Consider the following 7,213-nt stretch of genomic DNA (forward strand, 5'->3'; position numbering starts at 1 on the left):
AAATGTATATTATTGGAGTGGGTCTGGTAAGACCTTTCTATTGTTAGTCTTAATCCCATTATCTTAAAATGTATATTGTGGGAGTGGGTCTGGTAAGACCTTGACAACCTTGAGACATTCTTTTGATTTATTGTAATAACCAATTGAAAAAGTGTATAACTCCCTTTTCTAAGACTAGCGAGGGGGGCACTCTCCATCCTCCTTCTGATGTCTGTGTTAGAAGCTTTCTCTGTCCATTTTTTTCTTTAATCAAACTCTGCTACACAAAAGCTCTTGAGTGATCAAGCCTAGTCCCTGGTCCTGAAGCTAAATCTTCTTTCTCGGAGATAATGAATCCAACATCATTCACCATAAACTATCAATAGTGTAGATTAAGAAAGGCCAGGAGTTCTTGGTAAATTTTGGGCCACATTTTGGTACATCTAGAATGGCCACAACATAATTACTACATTAGTGTTACCACTGACCTTTGTACACCTCCTCTATAGGGACCACAAAGAACTTTACTGAGTGGATATATTTCCCTTGAAATGTGATAACAGACCAAATATACACACACATATATATGAAGCAAATCATGGGAAACATTTAGTTGTATCTCAAATCTCACACCTAGATTGAAAGGCACATTTGTTGAGCCCATGGCTAAATCATTTCACAGCGCTATCTGCCACTGCCCCCATGCCAGCCATCACACATCTTTCTGGAAAACAAGTGTGAGCTTTGTAGCCACACCTCTGGTCTTCCAACAGCGTGGGTTCTTTAGCTCACGGGAGTTGGCTCAGTTCAGCTAATTAGTGCCTGATTCAGGTGTTTGTTGATGAGTTTCTTAAACACTCTGTGACACTTCCACTGAGACTATGGGACTAGCATTTTAGAGTTGATGTTATAAGTTATTTAATTTAAAACAAGAGACATACAGATCACAGGGAAGCCCAAAGGAAGCTAAAAAATTTCACCTCTGGGAGGAGCTTTTCCTAATAAGAGAAAGTAAAACTGTTTAAAATAAATGGACACCAATCTCAAATGATACAGGCAAAGAGACACAGTTTCCTGATGACTTTTAGAAAACATACTTTTTAAAATATAAATTTATTTATTTTAATTGAAGGCTACTTTAAAATATTGTATTGGTTTTGCCATACATCAACATGAATCTGCCACGGGTATACACGTGTTCCCCATCCTGAACCCCCATCCCACTTCCCTTCCCGTACCATCCCTCTGGGTCATCTTAGTGCACCAGCCCCAAGCATCCTGAATCCTGCATCAAACCTGGACTGGTGATTCGTTTCATATATGATATTATACATGTTTCAATGCCATTCTACCAAATCATCCCACCCTCTCCCTCTCCCACAGAGTCCAAAAGACTGTTCTATACATCTGTGTCTCTTTTGCTGTCTCGCATACAGGGTTATTGTTACCATCTTTCTAAATTCCATATAAATGCATTAGTATACTGTATCAGTGTTTTTCTTTCTGGCTTACTTCATTCTGTATAATAGGCTCCAGTTTCATCCACCTCATGAGAACTGATTGAAATGTATTCTTTTTAATGGCTGAGTAATATTCCATTGTGTATATGTACCACAGCTTTCTTATCCATTCATCTGCTGATGGACATCTAGGTTGCTTCCATGTCCTGGCTATTATAAACAGTGCTGCAATGAACACTGGGGTACACGTGTCTCTAGAAAACATACTTTTAAAAAACGACAAAGTAATTCTCTTAAACCAGCAGCCACCTTTATACCTAATGATTCCCCACAAGAGACATTCTCATTAGAAGCCAGACAATGTAAGAATATTTACTCTAACCATCCGATCAGGCTATTGTTTCACAGAGCTGAAGCAATCAAAAGAGAATGTTCACAAGGTCCCACTACTACAAATTTGCTCACCCAATTGTAGGTACGACTATTACTCTTTCTTGTTTTCAATTATTAGTTCAGTTCAATTCAGTTCAGTCGCTCAGTCATGTCCAACTCTTTGCGACCCCATGAATTGCAGCCTGCCGGGCTTCCCTGTCCATCACCAACTCCCGGAGTTTACTCAAACTCATGTCCGTCGAGTCGGTGATGCCATCCAGCCATCTCATCCTCTGTCGTCCCCTTCTCCTCCTGCCCCCAATCCCTCCCAGCATCAGAGTCTTTTCCAATGAGTCAACTCTTTGCATGAGGTGGCCAAAGTATTGAAGTTTCAGACAGCATCAGTCCTTCCAATGAACACCCAGGACTGATCTCCTTTACAATGGACTGGTTGGATCTCACTGCAGTCCAAGGGACTTTCAAGAGTCTTCTCCAACATCACAGTTCAAAAGCATCAATTCTTCGGCACTCAGCTTTCTTCACAGTCCAACTCTCACATCCATACATGACCACAGGAAAAACCATAGCCTTAACTAGATGGACCTTCTTTGGCAAAGTAATGTCTCTACTTTTTAATATGCTTTCTAGGTTGGTCATAACTTTCCTTCCAAGGAGGAAACGTCTTTTAAGTTCATGGCTGCAATCACCATCTGCAGTGATTTTGGAGCCCCCAAAATAAAGTCTGACACTGTTTCCACTGTTTTCCCATCTATTTCCCATGAAGTGATGGGACCAGATGCCATGATTTTCGTTTTCTGAATGTTGAGCTTTAAGCCAACTTTTTCACTCTCCTCTTTCACTTTCATCAAGAGGCTCTTTAGTTCCTCTTCACTTTCTGCTGTAAGGGTGGTGTCATCTGCATATCTGAGGTTATTGATATTTCTTCCAGCAATCTTGATTCCAGCTTGTGCTTCTTCCGGTCCAGCGTTTGTCATGATGTACTCTGCATATATGTTAAATAAGCAGGGTGACAATATACAGCTTTGACGTACTCCTTTTCCTATTTGGAACCAGTCTGTTGTTCCATGTCCAGTTCTAACTGTCGCTTCCTGACCTGCATACAGATTTCTGTAAAGGTCAGGTGGTCTGGTATTCCCATCTCTTTCAGAATTTTCCAGTTTGTTTTGGTCCACACAGTCAAAGGCTTTGGCATAGTCAAGAAGGCAGAAATAGATATTTTTCTGGAACTCTCTTGCTTTTCCATGATCCAGCGGATGTTGGCAATTTGATCTGTTTCCTCTGCCTTTCCTAAAACCATCTTGAACATCTGGAAGTTCATGGTTCACGTATTGTTGTAGCCTGGCTTAGAGAATTTTGAGCATTACTTTACTAGCGTGTGACATGAGTGCAATTGAGTGGTAGTTTGAGCATTCTTTGGCATTGCCTTTCTTTGGGATTGGAATGAAAACTGACCTTTTCCAGTCCTGTGGCCACTGCTGAGTTTCCCAAATTTGCTGGCATATTGAGTGCAGCACTTTCACAGTATCATCTTTCAGGATTTGAAATAGCTCCACTAGAATTCCATCACCTCCACTAGCTTTGTTCATAGTGATGGTTTCTAAGGCCCATTTGACTTCACATTCCAGGCTGTCTGGCTCTAGGTGAGTGATCACACCATCGTGATTATCTGGGTCAGGAAGATCTTTTTTGTACAGTTCTTCCATGTATTCTTGCCACCTCTTCTTAATATCTTCTGCTTCTGTTAGGTCCATACCATTTCTGTCCTTTATCAAGCCCATCTTTGCATGAAATGTTCCCTTGGTATCTCTAATTTCCTTGAAGAGATCTCTAGTCTTTCCCATTCTATTGTTTTCCTCTATTTTCTTTGCATTGATCGCTGAGGAAGGCTTTCTTATCTCCTTACGATTCTTTGGAACTCTGCATTCAGATGCTTATATCTTTCCTTTTCTCCTTTGCTTTTCACTTCTCTTCTTTTCACAGCTATTTATAAGGCCTCCCCAGACAGCCATTTTGCTGTTTTGCATTTCTTTTCTATGGGGACTGTCTTGATCCCTATCTCATGTACAATGTCACGAACCTCTGTCCATAGTTCATCAGGCACTCTGACTATCAGATCTAGTCCCTTAAATCTATTTCTCACTTCCACTGTATAATCATAAGGGATTTGATGTAGGTCATACCTGAATGGTCCATTGGTTTTCCCTACTTTCTTCAATTTAAGTCTGAATTTGGTAATAAGGAGTTCATGATCTGAGCCACAGTCAGCTCCCAGTCTTTTTTTTTTTTTGCTGACTGTATAGAACTTCTCCATCTTTGGCTGCAAAGAATGTAATCAGTCTGATTTCGGTGTTGGCCATCTGGTGATGTCCATGTGTAGAGTCTTCTCTTGTGTTGTTGGAAGAGGATGTTTGCTATGACTAGTGCTTTCTCTTGGCAAAACTCTATTAGTGTTTGCTCTGCTTCATTCTGTACTCGAAGGCCACATTTGCCTGTTACTCCAGGTGTTTCTTGCTTCCTACTTTTGCATTCCAGTCCCCTATAATGAAAAGGACATCTTTTTGGGGGGTTAGTTCTTAAAGGTCTTGTAGGTCTTCATAGAACCGTTTAACTTCAGCTTCTTCAGAATTACTGGTTGGGGCATAGGCTTGGATTACTGTGATATTGAACGGTTTGCCTTGGAAATGAACAGAGATCATTTTGTCATTTTTGAGATTACATCCGAGTACTGCATTTCGGACTCTTTTGTTGACCATGATGGCTACTCCATTTCTTCTAAGGGATTCCTGCCCACAGTAGTAGACGTAATGGTCATCTGAGTTAAATTCACCCATCCCAGGCCATTTTAGTTCTCTGATTCTTAGAATGTCTACGTTCACCCTTGCCATCTCTTGTTTGACCACTTCCAATTTGCCTTGATTCATGGACCTGACATTCCAGGTTCCTATGCAATATTGCTCTTTACAGCACTGGACCTTGCTTCTATCACCAGTCACATCCACCACCGGGTGTTGCTTTTGCTTTGGCTCCATCCCTTCATTCTCTCTGGAGTTATTTCTCCACGGATCTCCAGTAGCATATTGGGCACTTACCAACCTGGGGAGTGCCTCTTTCAGTATCCTATCATTTTGCCTTTTCATACTGTTCATGGGGATCTCAAGGCAAGAATACTGAAGTGGTTTGCCATTCCCTTCTCCAGTGGACTACTTCTGTCAGTTATAAAGATTATTATTTAGGACCTGGCTATGTTTCCACCTATGTCAATCCTGCCACCTGGGCATCACAGCCCACTTACTCTTGCCTACTCCAGAATATTGCTCAAGCAATCGTCCCCATCTTGCATCATTATTTCCCCCTGTATACTTTATTATTCTAGTTGGCAGAGAAATACGCTATTCTTTTCCCCATTAAAAACATTCTCTCGATTTTAAATCTCAGTATCATAAAGATGTTATTGTTTAGTCACTGAGTTGTGTCTGACTCTTGTGACCCCGTGGACTGTAGCCCATCAGGCTCCCCTGTCCATGGAATTTCCCCGGCAAGAATACTGGAACGGGTTGCCATTTCCTTCTCCAGGGGATCTTCCCTACCCAGGGATCAAACCTCCTGCATTGGTATAGGTTACCACTGTGCCACCAGGAAAGCCATCATAAAGATATTAATTCTTTCCAAATTGATGTAATGATCCAACATAATTCCAATAACAGTATTCTCTCTTTAAAAAAGAAGTTATTTAATTTAAATAACAGGTTATATAATTTTAAATCCTTCATTTACACTAAAGGCTAGTGAGGTTTAAGTGACCTTCCTAATGTGACATTGCTGGCTAGTTGGCCGTGTGAGACAGCATATGAACCAGGTCTCCTAGCTCAGTGTTTTTCCCCACTTCCTATGCTGCCTCCTCCACACTCCAGCTGATATCTGCTGTGTACGTTCACTTCCACTGAAGATGACCAACTTATTTGATGCTGTCAAATAAAAACCATTCCTAGGAACCTGTACCTGGCTTCAGGTTTTTAAAAAAAATTCTGAAGGCTTCAGCAAGACATGACAAGATAAATACCAAACACTGATAATACGTTGTCAGCTTTCCAGGCAAGAAGAGACACTATTAATTTTTCCAAGAAATGAGTCACCTAACTTTTGCTTTTTACCAAGAATTTAGCTCAGTAGGGACAGGACTGACTCTCAGCCGGCAGATCAGTTTGAAAGTTAATTATGCACAGCTGTTTCATTTCCATTCCTGAAATTATCTTTTATTTCCTTTCATCCCAGCAGTAAGAACTAAGTTCCAGTGGTTAGGGCCATCTACTTCACAGTTCTTCCTGTCTCTACATTGTGTGTAGAATCAGTCATGTCTGATTCTTTGCAACCCCATGGACTGTAGCCCCCAGGCTCCTCTGTCCATGGAATTCTACAGGCAAGAATACTGGAGTGGGTAGCCATCTCTACATTAGGTCCTTCTAATCTTCTCTGCTATAGTCAGGAACTCCTCAGCATACATCCCTTCTACACCCCCTCTTACCCTTGTTCTCTCCTTGGCTAGAACCCCCATCTAGTTTTACTGATGGTGACACAGAAGGAGAACAAAAAAATGTCTCTGGGTGGTGGATTAGGAACCACCCTTACTTCTTAAGCGTCACGTTCTTCTGCAGAAAAACAGGGTCATAGGGCAGCAATGTGAGAGACACGGGTGGAGAAATGTGCACGTGTGTTTGACCACCTTTGATCTCACTGAGTCATCAGTCCAGAGGGCACAGCACGTGGCAGCAGCCGCCACTCTTGTCTACTGCTACTGAAGGGAGTGCCCACTGGGACGGAACTGTGATTTGGATATGGCTAGAGGAGAGTGAGATGATGCCTCTTCCAGTTTGCTACTGTACTCTCTGTTGTGCGAGCGGAGAAGACTTCCAGGGAAAGAACTTAAACCAGATCCACAATTCACATGTAGGTATGTCTGAGGAGAACAGGCAGGAGGAGAAGCTGAGAGAAACCAATTGCAGGCAGGACTCCAGATTCCTAGGAGAGCAATCATCACCAAGGGAACAGTACGGTGCACCCAGCCGCAAGCAGCACCAGGGCTGGAGGGCTGGTCAGCACGGTAGTTCTAGAACCAATATAACATTGATTACCTAAACTTATCTAGACCAGCTATTGCCTACTAGTATCTTGCATAAGTTCTGGGGAGGAGGGTGAGGGGTACATTTAGGCTGCAGGTAGAACTGAAAGACCTGCCTTTGAGAGCTATTACCATCCAAGTGTGTGATCAAGTGTGAACATGGGTTGCCTGGGTGTGCTAATGGTTAGTCTCTGAGATGATTCGCATAGATTTTCTTAGTTTTCATTTTCTATCTTGATGAAAAATTTGCCAGTGACATAAAACA

Source organism: Ovis aries, chromosome 1 (assembly GCF_016772045.2).
Source record: "Ovis aries strain OAR_USU_Benz2616 breed Rambouillet chromosome 1, ARS-UI_Ramb_v3.0, whole genome shotgun sequence".
Lineage (NCBI taxonomy): Eukaryota > Metazoa > Chordata > Mammalia > Artiodactyla > Bovidae > Ovis > Ovis aries.